At 39.8% G+C, this 16237-nt stretch overlaps 1 non-coding gene across 1 annotated transcript; it reads right to left on the reverse strand.

Annotated features, from left to right (window-relative positions):
• Window positions 1–15521: 15521 nt before the first annotated feature.
• On the reverse strand, window positions 15522–15628 carry LOC118483567. The gene has a single exon (XR_004870857.1). It is a non-coding gene; the product is annotated as a small nucleolar RNA R71 (small nucleolar RNA).
• Between the last annotated feature and the right edge of the window lie 609 nt (window positions 15629–16237).

Raw genomic sequence — 16237 nt, forward strand, 5'->3', positions numbered from 1 at the left:
GTGCTATCATGTACAAGTCTTCTAAAGTCAAGATACAATCTATGCAACCATGCCCATCCATCATATTTCTTACAAGCAAGTAAGGTGGGTGTGCGGGGACCCATATGTTGACCGAACATGGCCAAAAAAAAGGTTAGGATGCATTTTTTTTATAAACTTAATAGACATTTGATAATATTTGTTAATTTGCTAGATATTTTAGCCATTAGTTTAATTAGGGTAATTAGAGTTTAATTGTAGTTTAGGATTTAAATAAAGCCTAACTAGTTTATTAGTTTAGTGGGTATTGATCATGGATGGCAAGAATGCCACTAGTTCGCTCGTCGGTTCGATACCGGGTGATGTATGAAAGGTGTGATATAGTACCGGGAGCTATGGTTTTAATTCACCATTGATGCTATGGCGTTTATTTAGGGTGCTTATGATGCCAAAATATGGTTAACTAGTTCCTAGACTAGTGTAAGTTGTATTTTGATACCTTAAATGCTTTCCATTTAGGCGTCGGCTGGTTAACGACACATTTATCTCGTACCAACGAAGGTCTGTTGCAAGTTGTTATTCCGCAACTAAATGATGTATGAAGTGATTTCGAGTTCCAAATTAAGCTTAACTAGTTTGCCATGTTGTCCGTTTGGTTGTTTTGGCAACCAAAATATGGTTAACTAGCTTGTCGGTTCCATAACAGACAAGTTATGGGGGTTGCGGCGTAGCGCCGAAGCTTATTTTTCGGACACCTCATTATTATCCTCATGTTGTTTTCATATGCTTGTTATCATTTGTCATAGTTCCAGAGTCTCGGAAATGCTAAATTATAGATTTGGACGAGTTAAAATTGTCATATTTTTAGCGAAACGGACGTTTTAGCGATCAGAGCGTTGTACCGGAAAGTCTTATATTTTTGCAAGATATGTTTTCATATTAGTGTTTTCTTATGTATATGGACTCAGTCATGTTGCTCATGTGTCATTTTTCATTGTTTCGTTTTGTTTTCACCGTTTGCTGGCATGAATATTGTAACCGTGAATAGTACGCTCAACACTTTCTACCAACACTTTTAGGACATTGTTTGATTGGTTTCGAAATATGAAGAAAACCAACATATGTTTTAGCATTGTTTTCTTTTCCTAACATTGTTATCTAATAAACGGCATAGTTACGTAATTAAATTACGCTAAATGCATGAGATTATTTAAATAAAATAGTGATTAGTTTGTACGGAATCACCGGTTATTTGCCATTTGTCACATTCTCCCCTGTTAAAAAGAATTTCGTCCTGAAATTCACGTTGAGTTAACCTTTGCAGGAAACTTCTCAAACAGGTGGGGATACTTTGTCGTGATTTGATCTTCATGTTCCCATGTATACTCGGGTCCGTGACGTAGTTCCAGCGGATCTTTACTAGTTTAATACGACTTCTCCTTGTCTTATGGACTTTCCAGTCCATAACTACAACGGGTTCTTTAGTAAACTGGAGTTTGTCGTCTCCGTGAATTTCATCCGCGGGGATGATATCTGTTTTCGTTGGTTGGACTTTTCTTTAAGATTCAACACGTGAAATGTGTCATGTATGTTATTGAGTTCTTCTGGCAACTTTAGCTTGTAAGCAACAGTACCAACCTTTGCCCGAATTTCAAAAGGCCCAATGTATTTCGGGTTTAGTTTTCCACATTTCCCGAATCTACCTACGCCTTTCCAAGGAGAGATTTTCAGTAAGACTTTGTCTCCGGCCTCGAAGGATAATGGTTTACGTCTTCTGTCCGCGTAGCTCTTTTTTCTGTCACGAGCCACTTTGATACGGTCTCGTATCTTTGATATCTTATCAGTAGTCTCTTGGACTAGTTCGGGGCCAATGAGTTGTTTGTCTCCAACTTCCGTCCAACACAGCGGTGATCGGCACTTTCACCGAATAGTGCTTCGAATGGGGGCGGCTTTAATGCTTGTGTGATACTGTTATTATATGAGAACTCTACCAAAGGTAAATGAGTATCCCAGTTTCCGCCTAAATCCATCACACAGGCACGAAGCATGTCCTCCAACGTTTGGATGGTTCGTTCGCTTTGTCCATCAGTTTGCGGATGAAATGTTGAGCTTAGATCCAAATGAGATCTAAACGATGCTTGAATTGATTGTCAATTCCTTAACACAAAGCGACCATCTCGGTCAGAGATTATTGAAACATGCACTCCATGACGTGCCACAATCTCTCTAAGGTAGAGTTCAGCTAACTCCTCGGTACTGTCTTTCTTGCGAATCGGTAAGAAGTGAGCTAACTTGGTTAATCGACCAACGATAACCCAAATCATGTCATAACCTCGAGAGGTCTGTGGTAGTTCTGTGATGAAAGCCATTGATATCTGCTCCCATTTCCAAACGGGAATCTCGGGTTGCTGTAATAAGCCAAGAAGCTTTTGATGTTCGGCCTTGGCCTTTGCACAAGTTAGGCCTTTCCCAACATTGGTCGCAATATCTCCCTTGAGATTAGGCCACCAATAGTATTCTTTTAAGTCTAGATACATTTTAACCGGATCCTGTACGTATTAAATATTTCGGCTTGGGTGCTTTATCCAGCACCAAGTCTCATAGACCGCCCAAATATGGAATCCAGAACCTTTCCATGAACTACAAAGTCTCATTTTTGTTTGCTTCCATTTGTTTTTCTAATCGTCGAAAGGATTCTGCTTGAATGTTTTCTTGCTTTAGAGCTTCTTGTTATGCATCGTGCACTTGAGTAGTGAAGTTCGTCTGAATTGTCAACTCTAAAGCTCGTACTCGTAATGTTTTGACTCTTTGTTTCCAGCTCAAAGCATCTGCCACAACGTTTGCTTTGCCCGGGTGATACTTGATTTCACAGTCATAGTCGTTCAACAATTTTACCCATCGCCGTTGGTGCATGTTTAATTCCTTTTGATTGGAAATATGTTGAAGACTCTTGCGATCGCTGAATATGGTACACTTAGTACCATAAGATAATGACGCCAAATCTTTAAAGCGAATACCACCATGCCTAATCCTAGTTCGTGAGTCGTATAGTTTTTCTCATGAACCTTTAGCTGTCGTGACGCGTACGCGATGACTTTTTCACATTGCATTAACACGCAACCCAAGCCTTGATGCAATGCATCACAATACCCCACAAAGTCATCGGTTCCGTCCAGGAGTGATAAGATTGGCGCTTGGCATAGCTTACCTTTGAGCATTTGAAATGCCATTTCTTGTTTTTCACCCCAATCGAACTTGTTAACCTTTGAGTGAGAGAGGTTAGCAGTTTAGAAATTTTACAAAAATTCTCAATGAACCTTCGATAGTATCCCGCTAAACCCAGAAATTGTCTTACTTCCGTTGGGGTATTTGGAGCGTTACAGTTTTTATGGCTTCTATCTTAGATGGTCAACATGTATTTCGTTCTCGTTCACCATGTGACCGAGAAACTTTACTTCGCAAATCCAAAATTCACATTTCGAGAACTTGGCATACAACTGTTCTTTCTTAAGCGGCTCTAGAATAGTTCTCAAATGTTGTTCATGTTATTCCTCAGTCCGTGAATATATTAATATGTCATCAATAAATACGTTCACGGACTTCTCGAGGTATGGTTTGCATACTCGGTTCACTAAATCCATGAATACGGTGGGAGCGTTTGTTAAGCCGAAAGGCATAACAAGGAACTCGTAATGCCCATAGCGAATCCTAAACGTTGTCTTAGGAATACTTTCCTCCTGAATCCTCAGCTGATGATATTCGGATCTTAGATCAATATTGGAATAAAAGCTGGAACCTTGCAGTTGATCGAACAAGTCGTCGATCCTCGGTAAAGGATACCGATTCTTGATAGTTAGCTTGTTTAGATCTCTGTAGTCGATGCACATCCGAAAGGTTCCATCCTTCTTTTTGACAAATAGCACCGGAGCTCCCCAAGGCAAGAAACTCGGTCTAATGAATCCTTTGTCGAGCAGTTCCTGCAACTGAGTGGATAATTCTTGCATCTCCGAGGGTGCCAGTCTATATGGAGCTTTTGCCACCGGTGCCGTTCCTGGCACTAGATCGATACGGAATTCCACTTATCGTTGTGGTGGCAGTCCCGGCAAGTCTTCTGGAAAGACTTTGGGGTATTCCCTTTCCACAGGGATGTCTTCCACCTTGCGCTCCTCGGCCTTCTTGTCAATGACATGAGCAAGAAAGGTGATGCACCCTTTTCTCAGACATTTTTGAGCCTTCATGCAACTAATGATTCGTAACGGCGTGTCTTGTTTCTCCCCATGTACTAACAAATGTTCTCCATCGGGCAAGGGGATACATATGCTCTTCTCATGACGTATGATTTTGGCTCGATTATCGGATAACTAGTCTATGTCAAAAACTACGTCGTAGCAACCCAATTGAATGGGTAAAATGGTCAGTGTTACACTCCTATGCTCCAAGTGCGAGTGTGCATCCTTTAATGTCTTCTCCCGACTCAACTACTTTACCATTGGTCATCACTATGGAATGAGGGGACGTCTAGCCTTCCTGAATCTAGACCAAGTATATTTTGAATTCTAGGGGGATGAAACTAATTCTGATACCGGTATTAACCAAAATGGATGCAACGGGTCGGTTGGTAGGAAAGTATCGGTGACCCTTAATGATTTCACATGGCTCCGCTAATTTCCCATTAGTTAGTTTGATAGGGTAAGGCATGTCTAACCTACATGACTCTAATTCATGTATAGGCTTAATATCTAGAGACACTAAGTTAAGCTGACGTTGGTATCCAAAGAATTGATACATGCTGGTTGTAGAGTAGAACGTACCCATGGCAACAATGGGGTTTTGGGGAGTGATATTGATGCGTGTGTAGTGTAATATAATTTTAGATATATTTTTAAGCCCTTTTTACACTTTTAGCCAAGTTTTAAATTTATAAAACACGATATTTACTAACACTAGACACACATATGGGCAAGTGCACCCATCGTGGACGTAGTATAGTGTTGGTAAGATACCGAGGTCGTCCAAGGACACAAGAGCTTTTAATACCGGTTTATCCTCAACGTCTAATCAAATCAAAAAGTTAGAAAAATGTTTTAAACTAAGAAAGATAAAAACTAACTAAATGCTGAAAAATAAAATAAAATAAAAACAGATAGACAAGATGAATCACTTGGATCCGACACGTGTATTAGTATAACCTTTGATTATTTTCGCACTTTTGCACTTGTTTAAGAGATTATCTTAGTTATTGTAGTAGGCCCCTTTTTCGGAGGTGACGTTACCCTCAACCCAGTAGTTTGAGTCAGCAAGGATACAATCCTAAAGGGTTGGATTATTGAAAGATAATGAATTAAGTTATTAATGCAAATTATGGTAGGCCCCGCTTTTGGCGGTGACGTTACCCTCGGCTAAGTAGTCTGAGTCAGCAGGGATACAGTCCTAAATAGCCGGGTTATAGTATTAATAGTAGTTAGCTTATGAGGGGGTCAAAGAGTTTGGATCCCCGCCATCCAATACCTATGGGCATTGAAGGAGATCCTACTAAATTTGACCCAGGTCCCAAGCAGGACCTCTAAACGCTGAACAAGGGCAAGACCTTTACCAAACCGTTCCCTTAACCCCCGACCAGGTAGCCAACATACCTCCATATAGACCGTGGAGATATGAATGGTGAAAATCTTTTATTTTATATAGACAGTAAAATAATGCCAAGACACCACGGACAAACGATAAGGAAAGATCACCTTCAACATAAGTAACTAGTTATTAAAGTCATTAATACAAAACCAAATAAAAAGTGCAAAAGATTAAAAATAAAAAGTATTATACTAAACACTTGTCTTCACCAAGTGATGTAAGAGACTTAGGCAAACATGGCCTTGATTGTCAAGAACTCTTACGATCAATCTTGGATCCCGAGACGACTCACACACTCTATGATGGACAATGGATGATGGTGGTGGATGATGGTGTTATGGTGGTGGTGGGTGGTGGATGAAGTGTGAGAGAGGTGGTGTGCCAAGGGATGAGAGAGAATGAAGCCAAGCTCCTCTATTTATAGGCTGAACAGAACGCTGGACACGGCCCCGTGTTCGCTGAACACGGCCCCGTGCCCGTCTGACATTCTCTCTCTTCATTAATTGTAATTGCGAATTACAATTAATGCGCCTGCTGTACTTTCAACACGCCCCCGTGTCCGCTGGGCACGGCCCCGTGGTGAGCAATGGAAGCTTCTACTGGTTTGTCTTTTCTGCTGCTTCCTGGGCACGCCCCCGTGTTCACTGGACACGGGGCGTGTTCAGGCTCTGTTCTCTTCTCTTTGTCTTGGGAGATGCCGTTGAGGGTCCGGGCAGTTCGCTTATGTTCCTTTTCTTGTAATTATGATAGAATTAGGGGTCTTTTTGCTTCTTTTGTGATTTTGAGCTCATTTCATCCTGAAAATACAAAAGGAAGACAAAAACACTCTTTTTCCAACATTAGTACTTAAAAAGGGTTAGTTTTATGCCTTAATTGATGTGTTTTATATGTTGCATTTTACACACATCAAATACCCCCACACTTGAACTTTTGCTTGTCCTCAAGCAAAACTCTTTTAATGTGGCTTACACTCCCAAATGGAATAGGTAGAAGAGAAGTTTTTCAACTTGTCCTAGAGTGTCGGGAATCCAAGGTTTGTATAGGTTCTATTTTTATTTTATTTACAATCTTATTCGTCATGGTTTATTTTGAACTTTACATAAGATAAACTACTTAATTTGGCATAGCATGCCTTATTAAAATTCCATTTATATACAAGTTAACATACCTCACGGGAGATCACTCAATCACTCGGCCGAAGGTGTATATTTAAGTGAATCGCTCGAGAGCGGCACGGATTTACATTTTCCATATGCTTGTCAAGCGATCAATCCTCCTCCTTTTTAACTTTTTACCTTTGTAAATATCAAGAGGTCTTTTGGGGTGAAGGCTTGGGTTTAAAGGTGGGTGATTGGTTAGTGGTTAGTAAAAAGGGCGAAAATCGTAACAAGTGTCGGTTTTCGTAAAATACCTTATTATTTTTTTTTTTTTTTTTTTTTGTGGTAGTTATTTTTGAAGTATTTCTCCAAACAAGCTTTTTGTAGCTTTTGTTTGTTTTTGACTTCATCAATTTTTTTTTTTTTTTTTTTTTTTTTTTTTTTTTTTTTTTTTTTTGATCACGTAAAGGTATGTTTATGAAAACCGAGTTTGTCACTAAAATAAAGGTGAAAAAAATGAAAAAGGTTTTTTGGTGGGTAGAAAATTGTTTTGGGGATAATGAAATGAAAGGTTTAGGCTCAAAGGGGTTTTCTAGGGGGATTTTTGGGTAGGTAAAAAAAAATGAAAAATAATGGTTTTGAAAGAAAAAAATAGTTAGTCCTAATGCCTCCATCATTTACTTACTTGGGTTTAAGTTGGTAAGGACCGGGAATGTATCGTCGTGGCAAGTTCTAGATTTGTAAAGACCGAGCGGCTATTCACACAAGAAACGAAAAATGAGCATTTAATCTAAATATGTGTATTTTTATGCTCAATAAAGGCTCAAAACTCACTTTTTGTGGGAATGGGTTTTTAATGTGAACAAGCATATATAATCGAATTTTAGCTAGACTTGTTATACCGTTTCATAATTTTCTTATGTTAGTTCTTTTTATCACGACGCTATCGATTGTAAGTTTGTAAAAATATAACCCTTTTATAACTTGTTATTCCCAACTTAAACTAAGACAAGTAAATAATAAAAAAAATTGAAAAAGTTTTTTGAAAAAAATTTGGGGTGTTTAGCGGTTCCAATAGAGTTTTGTGTAAGGCTTGTTTTAGGATTTTGCAAAAATTTCAAGGTTTTAGCATCCCCCCCACACTTAAATTACACATTGTCCTCAATGTGTCCAAAAATAAAGTTTTTGGTTGATTAGAATATGTAAAAGTGTGTTTAAAAACAAAGATTTGTGTTACTGGCACTCTGGACACGGCCCCGTGTTGACCGGGCACGGCCCCGTGGTCAAGTGCCAGTAACAAAAATTATAGAATTGAAACAGAAGCTTGGACACGGGGGCGTGTTCGCTGAACACGGCCCGTGTCCAGTTACCTGAACTGGGAGATTTCCTGCAGGGGGCTCAGCACGGGGCCGTGTTGGTTGGGCACGGCCCGTGTGGAGCCTTCTGTTATGGAGATTTTTGTCGGTTTGTTCTGTTCTTCTGCATGGTTCCATTTTTTCTCGTTCCCTTTTTCATCCATTACCACCATGAGTCCATAAATCATAAGAACCATCATAACATTGCTAATAGAGAGATTACATATAAAGATAAAAATTACATAGATAGTAAGCTTATGGAGTTCTAGCCCTATGTTTTATTTTAATTTTAGCAAAATTTCCAAGAATCTACTGATCCTGGTTAGACAAGGCTTTGTAGAACTCCAACTTTCGGATGCGTTTCTCCTCATATGTCGGCAAGCCATTCCTCTACCTCCCTGGGAAGGAGGAAGGAAGGCTCGTTCGCATTTGTTTGAGGAGTTTCAACTTCCGCCGGGACTTCTTGTGGGATTTCCATAGGAGGTTCCGCGGGGATGTCTCCCCACCCGGTAGGGTTGTTAATACCGAGTGCTAAGTTCCAGTCTTGTTGTGGAAGGACTGGTTCCATAGGAGGTGCCACCAAAATGTTTAACCTTTGGTGCAAAAGGTTAATCTCTTGGAAGCTGCTTTCCAATCCCATTGTAAGATCGTTGATACGGTCAATGAGGACCTCCTCTACGGACGTCATTTCGTCGAGAGCTTCTCTTAGTGCTATCACGTAGTGCACAAGTGTGGCTTCAACGGAGGGTCTCCTTCCCCTTCGGCTGTTTGAGGAATGCACGGATGATGTTTCGCTGTTTTCACTCGCCATTCTACGAAAAATAAACCAAAAGTAGTTTATAAGACGAAACAGTTTCTGGACACGGCCCCGTGCTCACTGAGCACGGCCCCGTGTTCATCTTTCTGCAGAATTTTTGGAGCAAGGAACCTTGGGTTTTCGAGTTATTTTCTGAATTTGTGCAAGCTTTTTGACAGTAAATAACTCTAAACAATGTTACATAACATGTTTTTACCAAGATTCCATGATCAAAACTCCTTGTTTCCTACCATAAAGATTGAAAATTCAAACTTTTCATGGTGGCTTTTGAAGAAAGATGAAGAAGAAGGAAATGTCTAGAAGAGGAAAGGACAAGATGAGTTGTTGGAAACTTCTTTTAGACTTACCTAGGATTGTTTGAGAGAAGATTCCTTCAAATCTCTGTCCCCAAGTTGGTCCAAATGTGCAGGATTTTTGGCTGCATTTATAGAAAATGACAGCCTGCTGGACACGGCCCCGTGTTCGCTGAACACGGCCCCGTGTGCAGAGAAAATTCTGACACAGTTTGTCCGTATTCTGACGTCATGATCAGAAGGGAATCTTGTGATGAACACGGGGGCGTGTTGGCCGAGCACGGCCCCGTGTCGGAAAGCTGCTTTATGAAGTTTTGTCTTTATTAAGGAGCTATTTATTATCGGGTGGCTCCTGACTTGTTGGAACAACCCCAAAGTGCCTAAGATACCTTAATTGTCCTATACTAAGGCGAGAACGCAAGAGGTTGTCGGTGAGGGTAATTCCTATTTTCATTCTAGGTGGACAAGTCCAACCCTTTCCCGGGCTCTCGTTAAAGAAGGTGTATGCCGAATCGCTCAGGTCTATGTATGCACCGAACGAGGTCGATGGGGAGTCCTTCACGGCACAATCGGCACAGGGACGACTATCGTCCATGTCTTGTCTAGGAAGAAAGGTATTTTCGGGAGCAACGAGGTCGTCAGAATGCGGTTCCAACATTTCCTCATGGTCATCGTCTTGGGATGGATCTAAGAAATCCTTCCTAAGTTCTTTTGACCAATTTAGAAGTAGTTCTTCTAGTTGAAATAGCTCGTCAAGGAGCATATCTCCTAGAATATCCGGTTGGGCGCATTCGAGGGAGAAATAGTGTTTATTTTTACTTTCGCCCCTCTTAAGGCTACAAGGAATTGGTGGGTCTATATAGTGTGGCCTATAAGTGAGGAAGAAACATTTTAATTCCTCGTGTTCGCCTCCACATATTCGACACCACAAACCATAAGAGTGCCGAAAGTAAAAAGAATCACTATTACTCATGTTTGTATCAGAAGTTACCAACCGCTGGGATCAAACGGTTCTGTTTTCAGCAACTGAATCTTGGGCACGGGGGCGTGTTGAGTGGACACGGCCCCGTGTTCAGCCTACTGTCTGATATAAAACAGGATTGCCAGTTCCAATGATTGGGCACGGGGGCGTGTTCAGCGGGCACGGCCCCGTGCTGAGCTCTGCAGAAGCTGAAAAATCTAAAAAAAATCCTAAAAAATTAAAGAAAACTAAAAAGATGATTAGGCCGTTGATTCCTAACTTTCTTAAAATCCTTGTGTCCCCGGCAGCGGCGCCAAAAACTTGATGCGTGTGTAGTGTAATATAATTTTAGATATATTTTTAAGCCCTTTTTACACTTTTAGCCAAGTTTTAAATTTATAAAACACGATATTTACTAACACTAGACACACATATGGGCAAGTGCACCCATCGTGGACGTAGTATAGTGTTGGTAAGATACCGAGGTCGTCCAAGGACACAAGAGCTTTTAATACCGGTTTATCCTCAACGTCTAATCAAATCAAAAAGTTAGAAAAATGTTTTAAACTAAGAAAGATAAAAACTAACTAAATGCTGAAAAATAAAATAAAATAAAAACAGATAGACAAGATGAATCACTTGGATCCGACACGTGTATTAGTATAACCTTTGATTATTTTCGCACTTTTGCACTTGTTTAAGAGATTATCTTAGTTATTGTAGTAGGCCCCTTTTTCGGAGGTGACGTTACCCTCAACCCAGTAGTTTGAGTCAGCAAGGATACAATCCTAAAGGGTTGGATTATTGAAAGATAATGAATTAAGTTATTAATGCAAATTATGGTAGGCCCCGCTTTTGGCGGTGACGTTACCCTCGGCTAAGTAGTCTGAGTCAGCAGGGATACAGTCCTAAATAGCCGGGTTATAGTATTAATAGTAGTTAGCTTATGAGGGGGTCAAAGAGTTTGGATCCCCGCCATCCAATACCTATGGGCATTGAAGGAGATCCTACTAAATTTGACCCAGGTCCCAAGCAGGACCTCTAAACGCTGAACAAGGGCAAGACCTTTACCAAACCGTTCCCTTAACCCCCGACCAGGTAGCCAACATACCTCCATATAGACCGTGGAGATATGAATGGTGAAAATCTTTTATTTTATATAGACAGTAAAATAATGCCAAGACACCACGGACAAACGATAAGGAAAGATCACCTTCAACATAAGTAACTAGTTATTAAAGTCATTAATACAAAACCAAATAAAAAGTGCAAAAGATTAAAAATAAAAAGTATTATACTAAACACTTGTCTTCACCAAGTGATGTAAGAGACTTAGGCAAACATGGCCTTGATTGTCAAGAACTCTTACGATCAATCTTGGATCCCGAGACGACTCACACACTCTATGATGGACAATGGATGATGGTGGTGGATGATGGTGTTATGGTGGTGGTGGGTGGTGGATGAAGTGTGAGAGAGGTGGTGTGCCAAGGGATGAGAGAGAATGAAGCCAAGCTCCTCTATTTATAGGCTGAACAGAACGCTGGACACGGCCCCGTGTTCGCTGAACACGGCCCCGTGCCCGTCTGACATTCTCTCTCTTCATTAATTGTAATTGCGAATTACAATTAATGCGCCTGCTGTACTTTCAACACGCCCCTGTGTCCGCTGGGCACGGCCCCGTGGTGAGCAATGGAAGCTTCTACTGGTTTGTCTTTTCTGCTGCTTCCTGGGCACGCCCCCGTGTTCACTGGACACGGGGCGTGTTCAGGCTCTGTTCTCTTCTCTTTGTCTTGGGAGATGCCGTTGAGGGTCCGGGCAGTTCGCTTATGTTCCTTTTCTTGTAATTATGATAGAATTAGGGGTCTTTTTGCTTCTTTTGTGATTTTGAGCTCATTTCATCCTGAAAATACAAAAGGAAGACAAAAACACTCTTTTTCCAACATTAGTACTTAAAAAGGGTTAGTTTTATGCCTTAATTGATGTGTTTTATATGTTGCATTTTACACACATCAATATACATTAAATTATACATGTTTTTATACCCCAAAACACTTCCGTTTTAAGCGTTTTTGACCGAAAATACAACGTTTAAGTGCCAAAACCGGTACTTTTATATTTTCAGGTCTTAAACAGAGCATAAAGGAAAATTCTGATAAAAACGGACAAATTCTGATGCATTTCTGATGAAAATGGCAAAAATCTGATAACAGCCAGGTATGGCACGACCGTGCCATCCATTGGCACTACCGTGTCGATCCTCCGATCTCGGAAGCACTGCCAGTGCAAAGGATGGTGCCAACTTTTTCTCGGACCGCACTACCGTGCCACCCGAGGCAGGACTGTGCCAAGGCTTGACCAGGGTTTCTGACCAACATTTCTGATGAAGCGGCACTACCGTGCCGATCTGATGACCCAGCAACTTGTCCACTAGTCTACTTGGCTGACTTGGGATCGGAGAAACTGACGTCACCCGACAACACCTGTTGCACGACCGTGCGGCCCGTGGCACGACCGTGCCGATGACAAAATCTCCTATAAATAGCAGCATTCGCTACTGGTTCAGTTGTTGGGGTTTTCTCCATGTTTCTGTGCGATTTCTGGGTTCCGAAGCAGTCCTGATCAGACCCATTTGAAGCTTAAAGATCGAGTGGAAGCATAACCGATCTAACCCATCAATTCCTTGATTGTTTATGGTTCAATTCCGTGTTCTTGAACATGTATTATGGTCATTTTGCAAGTTATGATCTGATGTTAGTTTATGTTTAATGTAGTTCATGTAATAGTAGTTATAAACTTGTTTCTTGAATAATCATTACATTGTAATCTTATTTGTATGAAGCTTTAGGTCTTTTTCTTGTTTGAATCTTCATGATTATATAGTGAATGCTTCATTGATGTTGAGTTCCTGATTATGTTTGATTGTCTTGGATAATGAATCTGTGGTTAGTGGGATGGTAACTATTTCTTGATTAATCACTTGTTTGTAGACTTTGTTTACACCATGAAACCGGACCAGGGTATTGGTTTTATACAAGAGATATCTTATTTTGATTAGGAATACTTTCTTGCATGTAAGGGTTCTAATGAATTATATGGTGTTGATTGCATGTTCTTAGATGCGGTTTATGATCCTTGTTTAGTAGTTTTGGTCTGAAATTGCTGACATGGTAGATTTGTGTTTAAGACATGTAAAGTTGAAACTATTTGTTATATGATCTACATAATTGCTTATCCTCGTGGCTATATTGTGACCATCGGTATTGCTTTCTTTGATAAGTGAGGTTAGGAATCCAGACCCGGTAAATAACCTATCTTTAAAGGTTCGCATGAATAAATATCAATAGCTCACTAATGAATGATTTTAGGTGGTTAACGTGTGACCATCGCGTTAACTTTCCGAAGAATCATAATGCTAGAAATCTAGACCCGGTAACTAGCTGTCTCGAAATTGGAAAATTGATTAAGTGCCTTTGTGACATATCTGATAGATAACATGTTTAGGTTGTTTGTGAAACAAGATATTAGTATATTTATGTTTTAGTTGTAATTTAGATAATTTAGTTAAACAACCATTCACTTATCCTTTTATCTGGTAATCTAATGACAAAGATTTAGTACATTATAACGCCCGTGTTCCATGGATTGATATCTGGCTCTTACCAATACTTTACTGCATATATGACGGGATACACTTGTCCTTTGTTGTGTGTGTTTTAATGTTAAGATATAGACCATTTTTATAAATATAAAACGCACTTCGCTGGGCGCGTGAACATACTGTAAATAAATGCATATAACCGCCCACGTCAAGTTTTTGGCGCCGTTGCCGGAGAACACGGCGAAATTAATGAAACAATCCGAGTCATTATTTTACCGATGTACAAACTGTCAATAACTGTTAATACTTGTAAATTTTTTTTGTATTTATTTATTTTCTTTTACTAACTTGTTAATATTTAACCATTTGACTAACTTTTCTTTTTCTGTTTTACTAACCAGCTGGCTACTAACCTTACTAACTTACTAACTTCTTATTTTATTATTCGACTAACATTTATTTCACTTCATTTAATTCAGTAATGTGTTCGGAATCGAATCATTTACTTTTATTTATTTCATCTCAGTATTTCTAATTCAGTATTTCATTCATTTTAATTCAGTTATTTCATTTCGATTTATATTTATGTTCGCACGTCGAACTGCTTATATATTATATTTAATTCATTTCTGCATTTAATTTAATTGCGTTCAGTTTTTCATTTATTTATTTCTGTTCATTTAAATCATTTAAATTAACAGCTTATTCATTTAATTTTTGTACTCATTTGTTTATTTATTTACTCTATAAAATATAACTTTATGATAAAATCATCAGATTTTCTGATGAATTCCAATGAATTTATCCGATTTTCTGATGGATTCTGATAAACCCATTAGATGTTCTAAAAACAACAGGTTACAATTCTGATGAATTTACCAGATTTTCGGGTAATTCTAATGGATTTATCAGAAGTTCTGATGGAACAAAAACTTTCGCCAGTTTTTATCAGAAAATTATCAGAACTTATCAGATTTTCTGATATAAAAAAAGAGAAGAGTTTCCTCATATTTCTGATGTTGTCATCAGAAATTCTGGTGAACAAACAAAAACAGTTCTCGGATGTAAATATGTAAACGAACCAGTAAATAATTAATTAGATTTGTTTAAATATCTTGTATATTATATGTATATTATATATTAATATTGTTAATTATACTTATTACTTATATTATTATCATGTTATTTTTCTGTATAATGCCTTTCTTTTTACATGCAGGCTAATGTCCACGCCCCCTGCTCCCGCTAATGCTAATGCTGAGCTAGCCAATGAACCAGAAAATAACTTAAGAAGAAGTAGGCGGCTTCGCGAAAGATCGCTTGTTGTTGCACAAAGGATTGCGGCCGCAATCGACGAATCAGTGATACTTTTTGACAGCGAGAGTTCAGGGGATGAAACAGGAAGCATTATGGCAGAAGATGACCAGCCTTTGAATGAGACCGGTCGTCCAGGAGGAGAGGGCTTGCTACCAAGCATTGCCCGACCTACGATAGCAGCACCGAGTTTTGAAATTAAATCTAGTATAATTAACATGTTGCAAAACTCTGTGCAGTTTGATGGGAAGGATCACGAAGATCCAGGTCGGCACATCGCTTCATTTCTCGAGGTGTGCTCGACTTTAAAAATTAGAGACGTTTCTGAAGACGCAATTCGTTTGTGACTCTTTCCATTCTCTTTGCAAGACAAAGCCCGATCTTGGCTTTTGTCACTTCCAGCAGGGTCCATCACAACTTGGAATGAGATGGCCGATCTTTCTATGCAAAAATATTTCCCGCCGGAAAAGACAGCTAAGCTTAAGAATCCTATAATGACATTCAAACAGGACGAAGGAGAATCTCTACATGCAGCTTGGGAGAGGTTCAAAGATCTTCTAATCGATGTTCCACATCATGGGTTGTCCAAAAGACAACTTGTGTTGAACTTCTACCAAGGACTTAACTACGACTCACAAGAACGTTTAGATGTTTATGCAGGAGGCGATCTTGGAAAAAAACACCCAATGAAGCCTACGCAATTATAGAGAAAGCTACCTTGAAGTCGAGTTCTCGTCACGGTGGAGTGCGAAATAAAGCATCATATATTCCTGGAGTTCATCAAGTGGATAAATATACGGCTCTTGCAGCACAGATTGGAGCTTTGGCAGCAAGATTTGATCAAGCTCAGAACGTTTCGCAGGTTCAATCATCATATGAGCTGTGTGGAGTTTCACACGAGCCAAGTACATGTGAGCAGGGTGTTATGTTTACAGGCCACGAAGAGGTGGACTATTTGGGCAATCAAATTAGGCCCCAGAATAACCCCTATAGCAACACGTACAATCCGGGTTGGAGGAATCACCCAAACTTTGGGTGGAAAGCCAATTCCAGTAACCAAAACCCACTCGGATATGCTCATCGCGCTCCCGCACCACAACAACCTCAGGGGCAATCCTTTCAGCCCCAGGGACAATCTTTTCAGCCATCAGGGCAAACCTTTCAACCACATTACAATAATTCAGGTTCAGGA

Source organism: Helianthus annuus, chromosome 10 (assembly GCF_002127325.2).
Source record: "Helianthus annuus cultivar XRQ/B chromosome 10, HanXRQr2.0-SUNRISE, whole genome shotgun sequence".
In the NCBI taxonomy this organism is placed as follows: domain Eukaryota; kingdom Viridiplantae; phylum Streptophyta; class Magnoliopsida; order Asterales; family Asteraceae; genus Helianthus; species Helianthus annuus.